This window comes from Oncorhynchus clarkii, chromosome 29 (assembly GCF_045791955.1).
Source record: "Oncorhynchus clarkii lewisi isolate Uvic-CL-2024 chromosome 29, UVic_Ocla_1.0, whole genome shotgun sequence".
Taxonomy (NCBI): Eukaryota; Metazoa; Chordata; class Actinopteri; order Salmoniformes; family Salmonidae; genus Oncorhynchus; species Oncorhynchus clarkii.
Window position 1 is genome coordinate 3,401,280 of NC_092175.1, and position 14,985 is coordinate 3,416,264.

The window sequence follows — 14,985 nt, forward strand, 5'->3', positions numbered from 1 at the left end:
TCTAATGGTGGAAAAGTTAGTTTAGAAATAAGACACCCTTGACTTGTGAAAAATGGAGGCCTAAATAACTTAATTATTTGAAGGAACAAAGAGCGGCGCAAACTGTGGGTGAATGCACCGTGATGCCTTTTCACCTTGTATAGCCTATGATGCTATCATGCTAGTGAGGATGATTGAATGATAGAGAACACAGGTTGTTGGAAACAGCATTAGTGTAGCGTTCCCGAGATGCTGTCTTTTGTTAGGGCTTGGATGGAATGCACCAGGGTGGGATAATACACAACACTTGTTTACCCCTGAGGTCTACTACTGTTCTGTTTGTTGGAATCCTCCTCACCAGGTCCAAAACAAATGTCACTTTATCATTTCCCCTGCTATGCAGTCAACCGTTGTGATGCAATTGTCTCCAAAAGGCCCATTCTAGAAATCACATCTATTTTTTTTTCTTTTTTTTTTTTTTGAAAGCTTGAAAACACATAAGTCAGCATGTCTGGCTCAAAGCATTGCTCTTTTCCTGTGGTGTTAGCAGAGGATCCATTCTGTGGCCTCGCTAGTGAACATCTCTCCTTTTTTTCTGGTGCAGATGTGATCTGTTGAACAGTGCATGTTGTGTATGCTGCTCTCTGAATGCTAGTGTTGATGGACATTTAGTCCAGAAAATACCCTATAGAGCGACAAATGACTGAATCTTTCACTGTGCACCCAATTTTGCAGGACAATAGAATTGACCATTGTTGAATTTGAATTCTATTAGGATGCCCATTAGCTGAGGTCATGCCGTCAGCTAATCTTCCTGGGGTCTAACACAGAACTAAAAATACTTTACTAAGAATGTGTAGGATACCAACCTGGTCCCATTCTGTATGTGCGGAGCCACCTCTTCTATCGTTGTCATGCCAAACACATGTTGACATAACAAATGAATGAACATGGAAAGCAGTTGGCTAAAGTAAAAACAGCCTGGACCACCAGGCTAGTAGAATGATGAGAGAGAGAGACACAGAATTCCCATGTGATAAACATCAATTCATCATACATTCCAAATGGTGGCCACCGGTGTACAATGGCGCTTATTGGGTTCATCTTTTGTTAGCAACAACCAGCTAACCAGATGTTACCACCTGGTATTCACGATAAGTGTCTTTAAATGTCTCCAAGAATGATGGGGAGACAAACAAATGATTTTACTACTTTTCGTAGGTTGTAGCGTGATCTAATACCTTGTCTTCTCCCCCTTTTCCCTCTGTGAAGCTTTGACGACCACGACCCGGCGGTGATCCACGAGAATGCGTCTCAGGCCGAGGTGTTGGTTCCCATTCGTCTGGACATGGAGATTGACGGGCAGAAGCTCCGAGATGCCTTCACCTGGAACATGAATGGTACGGCTCCACTATCCATTCCCCTTGGCTGGAAGACCGCTTTGGAGTTACAAACTCTAGTTTGGGATGTTATTCTGAAAATTACTTAAGGTTATAGAATCGCTGCCCAGCAACAGCCGCACTTTGAGCCACATCTCAATAGTCTAAAGTGGCTTCCTTCCTATCCTAGTCTCATCTGCTTCATCTGCACTGATCTGAAAATACACTGGAAGCAAAGTGATGGATGCCTACTAAGAAAAAATCCGGCTCTCATCAGCCTTGTTCTTTCACATCAGGGTGATTATAGGAAAGAACGTGAGGATAGGAAGCCACTCAAACTATTGACATTCACCCCTGTTCATTCTGTCTTTGCCTCCACTCACCGTCCTATCCTGTCCCTCCAGAGAAGCTGATGACCCCGGAGATGTTTGCTGAGATCCTGTGTGACGACCTGGACCTGAACCCCCTGGCCTTTGTCCCGGCCATCGCCTCAGCTATCCGCCAGCAGATAGAGTCCTACCCCACAGACAGCATCCTGGATGAACAGACCGACCAGAGGGTCATCATCAAGGTGGGCACATACACAGTCACACACAATCAATTCACTGCTGCAATGGGAGCACAGGCCAAGGGCTGCATCTCAGTAATAACATGAAGGGTTTGTCATAACATCACTCCTATACACACTGTATTTCTTAAACGTGTGTGTGTGTCTCAGCTGAACATCCACGTGGGGAACATCTCCCTGGTGGACCAGTTTGAGTGGGACATGTCGGAGAGGGAGAACTCTCCGGAGACGTTTGCCCTGATGCTGTGCTCCGAGCTGGGCCTGGGAGGAGAGTTTGTTACTACCATTGCCTACAGCATCCGCGGCCAGCTCAGCTGGCACAGAGGACGTACGCCTTCAGGTACCACAGATGCTCAAAACATGCATATAAATGCAAAATATGCATTTGCACAAACGCACACACACCAAACAAAAACAACACTAAATACACATGTATGGACACAGAGCACACCTAATGACACTGATGGATCCAGACAGAACCTTCCCAGTTCACACACATGCTCGGTCAGACATTTTAACATCCTATGCATTGTCCAGTGTAATGACAAAATGGAGAGTTGGAGAGTTAGAAATTCCCGCACACATATTTTGCAACTCTTTGATCGGAAGGTCTTTGTCTCGACACAGTTTTCAGCCTAAATGCAGCATTCCCCATACTGTTTTGTAGAATAGATATTTTAAATACTCAAGATGTAAGGTTGCCAGTATCATGGATACTTGCTGGAATAAGGCCAGAACACATTTAGTTCCCCCAGTGTGATGTATTTTAATATGCCTCTTGACTTATTCCACATTTTGTTGTTACAGCCTGAATTCAAAATAGATTAAATATAATTTTTTCTCACTCATCTACACACAATATCCCATAATGACAAAGTGAAGACATGTTTTTAGAAATACATCCACAGGTGCACCTCCAATTGACTCAAATGATGTCAATTAGCCTATCAGAAGCTTTTAAAGCCATGACATCATTTTCTGGAATTTCCAAGCTCTTTAAAGGCACAGTCAACATAGTGTATGTAAACTTCCCACTGGAATTGTGATACAGTGAATGATAAGTGAAATAATCTCTGTAAACAATTGTTGGAAAAATGACTTGTCAGGCACAAAATAGATGTCCTAACCGACTTGCCAAAACTATAGTTTGTTAACAAGAAATGTGTGGAGTGGTTGAAAAACGAGTTTTACTGACTCCAGCCTAAGTGTATGTAAACCTCCTTCTGTAAGATTAACTATATCTCACAGTGACATGAACATGAGGTCAGTTTGAGGCATTTGCATGTGTTGTGTGGTGTCTTAAGAGTGTGTGGGGAGGCGTTTAAAAGTTGGCTGCCTGCCTATGACTCCCAAGTTGGGATTTTAATTTCAAACACACAGACAGCCTGCATCTTGTTTACACCACAGAGTGTACACACACACACACACACCCTTTAGCCTTCATCCATTATTCACAAGCACGGGTACCATGTGTTTTTCCACTGAAACAAAAGCTTCATCCATAGGGAGTTTCCAGCCAACTAAACACTAAAACGGTCCCTTTAGCGTCTAATGGCGATCGTTTTACATATTGAAATGTCTTAACGTTGTACAGATTTTCTCCCAGACAGTGAGACAGACATATAGTGGTTCCTCGTTTAAAAGTTGCGAGCTTACACAGCGGGCCTTAGAGGTACCCAGCGTCACGGATTCATTGCTCCAGACCACCACAAGGGGGAGGTAGAGCACTCATTATGCATTTGGGTCCCAAGGTTTTTATATGACCAATCATATCGAGTGGTTCCAATGACGAATTTGACGCGAGCCACCCGTCCCTGGTGACTTTCTTCAGCAAAGATGGCTGACAAAACATTACAGGGGAAGCAAATGTCAATAGTTATATCGTCATAACGAGTCAAGCAAAAAAAATACAATTGAGAGGAATTTTTGTAGAGACAAACGATTGTGCATATTTTTTTGTCATGAAGTTAATTTACAAAAATCACTACTTAGCAAGTTTTCTTTTTCAATCATCCAATACCAGGTTTTTTTACATAATAAAAAACAGTACATCCTGCCAGCACGCCCACAAGCATCCTGAATGACGCGTGGAAGAGAGCGAAGAGACCGGCATAATAATGTAATGAAACAAGCAGGGAGCAGATTTCGAACCCTCAACATTCTAGCCTAAAGTCCAGCACGCTATCGACTGTGCCCAAATGTATTAATTGGGGTTGGGGCTGATTGTGGCTAAAAACACTATCAATTGAAGTTAGAAGCAAAAGCCTACAGCTATTTTAGCACCGTTTCGTGCTGCTCTGAGACCAGCATGGTGACTCTGAGACAAGCCTACTCCTTCCTCCCCGTCGGGGGATTGAACCCCGTCCGCACACAGGGATTCTTTAGCTAAATAGCCCAGTACTGTGCTGCCGACCGTCACGTTATACAGCGCCATATTTTCCTTTCCATTCTAACAGAAACTCGGAGGGTTTTAAAATTTCATGGAATAGAAACACCATAATATTAATCAATTAATTAAGCAAGTCCCAGTCAAAGGTTTGGACACACCTACTCATTCCAGGATTTTTCTTTATTTTTTATTTTTATTTTTACTATTTTTTACATTGTAGAATAATAGTGATGACATCACAACTACGAAATAACACTGATCTCCCGCATGCTCTGCATTCTGTAGTACAGACATAGCCTGCTCTCCCTAATGTAAGGAATTAGGCACTTTCCCATGTTTACTACAATATATATTGTAGACTGCACAGTAGTCTAATAAACAAATAAGCACATTTAGTCAATAAAATAATGATAAAAAAATACTCTTTCAAAATGCAGATGTGGATTTTTAGTTATGGATCCGTAATAAATTACAATGGGAATAAATATCACTCATTTACAGAAATATTGGAACAAAGTTCTCTAACGAAGGCAAAACATTTAGAATCCTCCAATCCTGTAGCCTACTTCCAACCATCATGTTGAACAATCGCCATATTTTCCATTCCATCCTAACGGAAACCCTGAGGATTTTGTTTTTTTTGTTTTTCTCTGAATAGAAACACCATAATATTAATCAAATTAATTAATCAACATTTCTTAAAATAAATCCCATATACTATCTTATTACAAAAAAGGTTTAAAATTCTCTGCTAATGCCAACACGGAATACTATCAAATGCTTCTCAAATATGCCCTCTGGTGGTCAAACTAGAAATAACTTGCAGTAACAAAAAAAATGGCTGACAATTTAAACGACATACCACTGAATGCTGCGGCAGCACGCAAGATATGACGCAACTTTTAAAGGAGGAACCACTGTAAAGTACAGCCTGTTTGTTTGTGTGTTTTTCCTCCCCCACTCTGCCCTGCATGGTTTCTCATCGCATTAGCTTGGCTCTGTTAATTTGGGATGTTTTGTTCACATGGGCTGTTCCATTGTGTGTCACCTGCTTATCAAACAGTGGTGGTCGATTCCATTTCACCAATGGACATTTCATGAAATGAACTGAAATAGCAAATGGAGAAATTAGTAATCGATTGCCAACCCTAATGCCAATGCTTTTGAGTCATTTCAAGTCATTGATTGTGTGTAAATGAGGACTGGAGAGTTTTTCTATCATGCCTTTTTGTTTTGCATTGCAAATGAATGATCTTTTCTACTCTCTTCCCCCACTTGTCTGTCTTTTTATAGGGCTGATTTCAGGTCAATATTCTTTTGAATTACTTGAACTACTACCCCTCTCCCCCCAAGCTAAACCCTCACCACCCACGTTCTCTTGACATGATCTGCCTTGGGAAGCTGAGTACATTTACACTTTATCTCTCTCTCTCATCTGTTGACTTGACTTTGCAGGGCTTGTCCACCCCAAGGAAACCATTTTTACTTGTATTATGAATAAAAAAGCCTATGAAGTTGTATGATATTCTGTTTCTGCCAAGTCAGGGAAAACTATGTAGTTCTCACTGTTGGTTGGTCTACAAACTGCACTACACACAAGTTTGAAGTTGTATTAGTTGTATGTACAGGGTACACATGGAATACACCGTCCAACGAAATGCTTACTTGCAGGTCCATTCTCGACAATGCAACAACAACAAGAAATAATAAAAGAATACAAACATAAAGTAAATGGCTCAGTCGAACACAGAAAACTGTGTGGCTTATTGTTGTAACTATGTAGAGAGAGCATCAGAAATCCAGATGTTATCAGACAAAATGGTTCCACTGGTGCCTTTATCTATTCTCCCAGTTCTTCATTTGTCAAACTGAAAAGGCATGTGTTAGTTTAGAATCCCTTATACCATGGGGATAAAAACAAACAGAAATGGAGGCATTTTGACTACAGGTATGTCAAATGCCGTAGTGGGCCGAGCAGGGTTTGATTGATGGATGCTGTATGACTGTTTTCATTGCTTTGGCGGAGTGTGCTAGTGGTGAATCTGTGCTTTACTTATCAAGATGGCATCTTCGTTAAAAAAACACGATCGTCACACAATTTGAATACGAAATTTCACAAAACCTTTTTAAAAAGTTTGAATAAGTCATGATTTTATCCGTTTGGATCAAGGGTATGTCTATTCTTCATCAAAATTGCACTAGCACAAGAGTGACAAGGGTGGCCATGTTGTTTTTCTCCTCCAAGATGCCTCTTATTTCCTCTCCCACTTCTTCAACACACCATGACTGCAGCATGTCCCATCCTGGGCGCTCTCTTCCTAGTTTTGCCGTCTCATTTCCTGTCGCTCTGTCATTTTCTGCAGTGAGAACCCCCTGCCAAAGGTGGAGATTGCCATCCGCAACACAGGCGACGCTGACACATGGTGCCCTCTGCTGGAGACCCTGACAGATGCAGAGATGGAGAAGAAGATCAGGGACCAGGACAGGAACACCAGGTAAGACAGAGACAGCCTGGCATTCAAAACCTAGTTCTTTCTCAATTCATCTTTCCATTTTTCCTCCATCTTCCCTCGAGGAGATGTGAGGAATCACAGAAAGACCAATTGAGATAGCCTTACTTTCCAACTAGTGCCCTCGTCTCCTCCTCATCTCTATCTCCACTGTTGTAGAAAATGAATACCACATTCAAACTGTTTTTAGTATTTTGTTCATTATTCCGCTGTTAATACAATCCCAAATGATTGTGCATCTCATCAGTCACATTTTAAGATGGAACACGCGTCATGACGACAGTTTTTTGCTCTGGACAGAAAGTACTTTGCTCTGCATTGTTCTCTAACTTGAACACTTGACTGCTGACATGCACCATTTTGGGGGGATTGTTGTATTAACAGTGCACTAATTAAATGTTCAGGAAGAGACAACAAGATTCAGGTTTTTCCTCAAAATCAGACATTTATTTTAGTCTGCACCACTCAGACAATTGAAAACTGATCCGTGTAAAACCAGTTATAATTTGGAATAGGGTATTTGGTCAGAAAAGTATGAAAACTTCTATCCTACATCATATTTCCCATCTAAGAATGTTTTCTACTGTGTTGTATTTATGCAAGCCCATCTGCCACATGAGGGGTTGGGTTAAATGCGGAAGACACATTTTAGTTGAATGCGTTCAGTTGTACAACTGACTAGGTATCCCCCTTTCCCATAGTAACCTATTTAATGTGTTTTCCTTTCAGGCGCATGAGACGACTTGCCAACACTGCCCCCGCCTGGTAGAGAGAAGCACCAATAAGCTACTACAGAGCCTCTAGTCCAGTGGTTCCCAACCTTTTTGAACCGTGGCACACCTTGATGGGATATACAATTATGCCCTGCACACCAAAAATGTCCCTATTAATTTATTTAGTGGTAATGACATCCATCTGATCTATATTGCATATCATTTATTTTCTGTGACAAATGTTTATTAAATAGGGTTTGTTTTAAGTATTTTCATAGTTCCTTACTCATGAAGGTTAATTTGTGTATACCCCTTTAAGAGTATCCTGCAAATAGGTATTGAGTTTTGAACAGTCTGTGCTAGAGGTACAACCACGGACACAAAGCCACGCTCCGTTTGTTTTCATGGCAAGAGGCTGTGGTATAGCTAATAAATTACTCTCGCTAAGCCTAATCAAACTTACAAGTGCTAATGGTTATCACAGACTAAGTAAAATCATAAAAATGACTTTGCTCGTGATGCGAGCCCCTCAAATGATACAAATGGAACAGCCTGAGTACACTGGACTTGGAACAACGATACAGATGTAACAGCCTGAGTGCACTGGACTTGGAACAACGATACAGATGTAACAGCATGAGTGCACTGGACTTGGAACAACGATACAGATGTAACAGCCTGAGTGCACTGGACTTGGAACAACGATACAGATGTAACAGCCTGAGTGCACTGGACTTGGAACAACGATACAGATGTAACAATGTACCATTTATTCTATTATCTGACTGGCACAGGTGCTCCCAAATCCAAATTCCAGTGTTCAAACATTTTTATCAAGATTAGGAAAAGTTTTGTGGCACACCACTGCTTCTAGTCAGCTAACAGTCAACTCCTATGTGCCCTCTGTGGAGACACACACACAAACAAACGTGACAATAGACAGTCAACTGGTCCCTTCTTACAGCCCCCATAATATTAAACTAACTCTATGCTTGATTGTCATACTAATCCATGTCACATCTCCCATTAATTAGAAAAATGACATCTGATCCCAGATCAGAGACTGTTCAAGGAGCCTTATCCATTTCTAGCCCCTCTAGTGGTTCAACCGCTACTCATTTCTGATGAGATGACGTGGTATATAAAAGGGGCCATGGGTAGAGTGTATTTGTCCGTATGAAATGTAGCCTTTGTCGATTGTACGGACTCACCATCTAAATGAGCTCTACCTGTAATACTGCTTTGATGCACTCCTATCTCTCATGATAGACAATGCTGACGGACTTGATCTGTCTGTTAATAGAAACACTCAGACTCAACTCTTGGGAATAATGTAAAGTTATGTATTTATGCTGATACTTTTAGTACATTTTTTAGTTTTTAGTTTCCTTTTTTTAATAAAATAACATAAACCAGACATTTGAAATGAATATTATATGTTGCCCTACAAATTCTTGTACATGGGGACAAAGATCATAGAGAAATAAGAAATGTCGTCCGAGCAATTGGGTTTGAAGGTAGGCCTTGAAATACATCCACAGGTACACCTCCAATTGACTCAAATGATGTCATTTAGCCTATCAGAAGCTTCTAAAGCCATGACATCATTTTGGAATTTGAATTTGAATCCAAGCTGTTTAAAGGCACAGTCAACTTAGTGTATGTGCTTAGGTACGTGCTTTTATTTCGTCCCATTTCTTTTCCAGCGATTGTACGTTGGCTAATAGTATGGATGGCAAAGGCAGATTAGCCACTCGTCGCCTGATCCTCACACGGCACCCAGATCTCCTTCTGTGAAATCTATCTCTTTCTCTTGTGTCGGGGTTGAGGGCCTGTTTGGATGTCTGGAGTAAATCCCTCTCGTCTGACTCATTAAAGAACATTTCTGTCTCCAATTCAAGGTGAGTAATCGCGGTTCTGATGTCCAGCAGCAACATTATGTACAAAATAAGTTACAAACAATGCGAAAAAACAAACAAAATAGCATGGTTGATTAAGAACCAATAAAATCAAATCAAATGTATTTATGAAGCCCTTCGTACATCAGCTGATATCTCAAAGTGCTGTACAGAAACCCAGCCTAAAACCCCAAACAGCAAGCAATGCAGGTGTAGAAGCACGGTGGCTAGGAAGAACTCCCCAGAAAGGCCAAAACTTAGGAAGAAACCTAGAGAGGAACCAGGCTATGAGGGGTGGCCAGTCCTCTTCTGGCTGTGCCGGGTGGGGATTATAACAGAACATGGCCAAGATGTTCAAATGTTCATAAATGACCAGCATGGTCAAATAATAATAATCACAGTAGTTGTTGAGGGTGCAACAGGTCAGCACCTCAGGAGTAAATGTCAGTTGACTTTTCATAGCCGATCATTCAGAGTATCTCTACCGCTCCTGCTGTCTCTAGAGAGCAGGTCTGGGACAGGTAGAACGTCCGGTGAACAGGTCAGGATTCCGTAGCGCAGGCAGAACAGTTGAAACTGGAGCAGCAGCACGGCCAGGTGGACTGGGGACAGCAAGGAGTCATCATGCCAGGTAATCCTGAGGCATGGTCCTAGGGCTCAGGTCCTCCGAGAGAAAGAGAGAATTAGAGAGAGCATACTTAAATTCACACAGGACACTGGATAAGACATGAGAAGTACTCCAGATATAGCAAACTGACCCTAGCCCCCCGACACAAACTACTGCAGCATAAATACTGGAGGCTGAGACAGGAGGGTTCAGGAGACACTGTGGTATCTGATGATACCCCAGGACAGGGCCAAACAGGAAGGATATAACCCCACCCACTTTGCCAAAGCACAGCCCCCACACCACTAGAGGGATATCTTCAACCACCAACTTACCATCCTGAGACAAGGCCGAGTATTGCCCACAAAGATCTCCTACACGGCACAACCCAAGGGGGGGCGCCAACCTGGACAGGAAGATCACGTCAGTGACTCAACCCACTCAAGTGACGCACCCCTCCTAGGGACGGCATGAAAGAGCACCAGTAAGCCAGGGACTCAGCCCCTGTAATATGGTTAGAGGCAGAGAATCCAAGTGGAGAGAGGGGAACCGGCCAGGCAGAGACACCAAGTGTGGTTCGTTGCTCCAGAGCCTTTCCGTTCACATTCACACTCCTGGGCCAGACTACACTCAATCATATGACACACTGAAGAGATGAGTCTTCAGTAAAGACGTAAAGGTTGAGACCGAGTCTGCGTCTCTCACATGGGTAGGCAGACCATTCCATAAAAATGGAGCTCTATAGGAGAAAGCCCTGCCTCCAGCTGTTTGCTAATAAAACGGCAGTCACCCTCATTGGCGCCATAAAAACACGGTCTGTTCTTACAGTATTCTCCCTGTACACCAAGTCAGGTAGGATAAATAAAGGGGACAATAAACAGACAATGAAAGCTCTTACAATATCCGATAATGACATTTCTCTAAAACAGGCTATAGACTACATATGCACCACCAAGTCAGAACAGTAGGCTAAATTAAGAGGGGAAAAGGGACCAAATTATTAGGGTGAGGCACATGGGCTACTAACAGCTTACAACACAACATACATATAGTATTACTCTCTTAGCTACAGTAGACATATCTCCCTGGCATATTACACAATTTATGCAGCAGTATACAATACATTTTTGGACTCACCTTGTGCTACCTTGTGCTGTGCTCACTTCGTGGTCAGATTTTGTCATCAAACTTTCATCAAAGTCTGGCATTCCTGGATTCATGGTGCTTTCATGACAACTGGGAACTCTGAAAAAAATAAGGTAGAATCATGTCGTTAGTGATCTTCAGGTCGGAGCTCTAGAAAGAGGCCCGAGTTCATAATTTGAATTCCGAGTTGGATGACCGTTCAAAACAAATTTAATTTTTTAGTTCCCAGTTGTCTTGAACTTGCTGAAGTCAGAGTTCTCTGAGTTTCCAGTTATTTTGAAAGCGGCAGAAGTCATGCTGGATTGACAGCATGCCCAATGTTGAATGGTTATCCTTGTGAGCTTGGAAAGGAGACCCTGAAAGCCAGACTTGGACCATACATCCTCTCCACTGAATAGCAGGCTAGTGATTGCTTTGCAATGCTTGCAGTTAGCCACGGATTCCTTCCAAAACACTCATTGGGATTTTCAACTTGTTGTGTAATGTTTATGTCCAATGGCCGATGAGCACTGATACGTTTTACCTATAATTGCTCTACATAATTTCTCTGCATATGACAACGATTGAAAAGGATTTGCTAGTAGATTGTCAACTTGATTCATGATGATGACTGCTAGCTTGTTAGATAAGATTTTGAAAGTATGATGTTGACATGATCAGTGCAATCACAGCTACTGTGGGTATAATGTGATTTGATGTCATTTTATCTGTGGCCAATGACCTTGAGCCTTCTTGAATGGGCACTTCTTTATTTTAAATTATTTTTAAAACTTGTACCCGTTTTTCGTGGTATCCAATTGTCTCCTCGTTGCCCGAAGCCATGAGAGACATGCGTCCACCGAAACACGACCCAACCAAGCCGTACTGCTTCTTAAAACAATGCCCACTTAACCCACCCAGAAGCCAGCTTCACCAATGTGTCGGAGGAAACACCATGCACCTGGCGACCTTGTCAGCGCCCGCTGTGACAGAGCCTGGACTCAAACCATGATCTCTAGCGGCCCGCAAATGCTTACCTCGCCTGTTATTGGGCATCTGTAGCTAATCATCATTCACGATTCATTCATGATTATCCATAATCATGGTAGTACCCACATGTGTTCAGAAACATATTCTATTGTTATTTACAATAAAAGTAATACAAAAAATATTGTAGGGGAGTCTACATCTTGGAGGGGGGCATGATTGTGACAACACAGTGATCCACTGAAAGAATTGTCAGCTTGAAAGGCCTCCCTATTCCCAACAAATAACTTTGCCAACAAATAACTTTGCCCCCTTATTTCAGCCTTGGTCCACATAAAGCAACACTGTTGTATCAGTTAAACTCTGGAAAATCTGAAACTGTACATAGCTGAACTTTTTCGAACTTGGCGACATCCTCTTGCCACCTGAATAATGCATGTATAAAATAGCAGAGGTCAAGTGTATGTGCATGCCTGTGTCTGAGCCTGTACAGGCTTGCTCCCCCCTCAGGCTGTGTTCCTCCTCCTCGACATGCCAATATGATTCTCATTCTTCAGTGTCACCATCAGGACAAGTGCAGGGGCCTCATTTATAAACGTTGCATATGGACAAAATATGCCCAGAAACATGCGTGCGCCAGTTCCCACACAAAAGTTTGAAAATAACATGCCCAGGGACTGCGGTTGAAAATTAGCCGGCTGGCTAAAACCGGCACTTTTACTAAAACGTTGATTAATGTGCACTGTCCCTGTAAAAATAAAATAAACTCAAACTCAAAAACTGAACTTGGCGTGAGAATATGCTCATCCTCCCCCAAACTTTAGACCATGTGTATGAGCAGCTTTTAGTGGTTGAAGCATTACATTGGAAGAAAGCAAAAGTAGCCTAGTAGTAGCCTTGTGCAAATGAGGAATATATGATGACACTTTTATTCACATAAAAAAGGGCTAGCTCAATAGAATAACAAGATGGAACCCTTAACCGTTAGTGGGAGGAGCAAAAATCTATTTAAAGGCCGTCCACACCAAGGACGATAACGCGATAACTACAATGATAAAAAAACAAATATATATATATATATACACTACCGTTCAAAAGTTTGGGCTTACATAGAAATGTCCTTGTTTTTGAAAGAAAATCATTTTATTGTCCATTAAAATAACATCAAATTGATCAGATATACAGTGTAGACATGGTTAATGTTGTAAATGACTAATGTAGCTGGGAACGGCTGATTTTTTTATGGATTATCTTCATAGGCCCATTATCAGCAACCATCACTCCTGTGTTCCAATGGCACGTTGTGTTAGCTAATCCAAGTTTATCATTTTAAAAGGCTAATTGATCATTAGAAAACCCTTTTGCAATTATGTTATCACAGCTGAAAACTGTTGTCCTGATTCAAAAAGCAATAACACTGTCCTTGCCTAGAAGGCCAGCATCCCGGAGTCGACTCATCACTGTTAACCATTGAGACTGGTGTTTTGTGGGTACTATTTAATAAAGCTGCCAGTTGAGGACTTGTGAGGCATCTGTTTCTCAAACTAGACACTCTAATGTACTTGTCCTCTTGTTCAGTTGTGCACTGGGGACTCCCACTCCTCTTTCTATTCTGGTTAGGGCCTGTTTGCGCTGTTCTGTGAAGGGAGTAGTACACCGCGTTGTACGAGATCTTCAGTTTCTTGGGAATTTCTAGCATGGAATAGAGTTCATTTCTCAGAACAAGAATAGACTGACGAGTTTCAGAAGAAAGATCTTTCTGGCCATTTTGAGCCTGTAATCGAAACACAAATGCTGATGCGCCACATATTCAACTAGTCTAAAGAAGGACAGTTTTATTGCTTCTTTAATCAGGACAAAAGTTTTCAGCTGTGTTAACATAATTGCAGAAGGGTTTTCTAATTATCAATTAGCCTTTTAAAATGAAAAACTTGGATTAGCTAACACAACGTGCCATTGGAACACAGGAGTGATGGTTGCTGATAATGGGCCTCTAAACGCATATGTAGATATTCCATAAAAAAATCTGCCATTTCCATCTGCAATAGTCATTTACAACATTAACAATGTCTACACTGTATATCTGATCAATTTGATGTTATTTTAATGGGAAAACAAAATAGCTTTTCTTTCAAAAACAAGGACATTTCTATGTAAGCCCAAACTTTTGAACGGTAGTGTATATATATTTGTTTTTTTATCATTGATATATATAAACATACACAGTGATATATACACATACACAGTGATATATACACATACACAGTACCAGTCAAAAGTTGACACACCTACTCATTCAAGGGTTTTTATTTATTTGAGCTATTTTCTACATTGTATAATATTAGTGAAGACAAAAACTATGAAATGAAACATATGACATCATATAATAAATAACCCAAAAGTGATTAATAAATCAAAATATGTTTTATATTTCAACTTCTTCAAAGTAGCCACCTTTTGCCTTGATGACAGCTTTGAACACTCATCACATTCTCTCAATTAACAGGTGTGCCTTGTTAAAAGTTAATTTGTCGAATTTCTTTCCTCAATGCGTTTGAGCCAATCAATTGTGTTGTGACAAGGTAGGGGTGGTGTACAGAAGATAGCCATATTTGGTAAAAGACCAAGTCTATATTATGGCAAGAACAACTCAAATAAGCAAAGAGAAATGACAATTCTTCATTACTTTAAGACATGGTCAGTCAATCTGGAAAATTTCCAAAACTTTGAATGTTTCTTCAAGTGCAGTTGCAAAAACGATCAAGCGCTATGATGAAACTGACTCTCATAAGGACCGCCACAGGAAAGGAAGACCCAGAGTTACCTCTGC

General features: G+C 41.3%; 1 pseudogene; it reads left to right on the forward strand.

The window, feature by feature from the left end:
- The first annotated feature begins 774 nt into the window (after positions 1 to 774).
- On the forward strand, positions 775 to 7,594 carry LOC139387791 (SWI/SNF-related matrix-associated actin-dependent regulator of chromatin subfamily B member 1-A-like; annotated as a pseudogene).
- Positions 7,595 to 14,985: the final 7,391 nt, after the last annotated feature.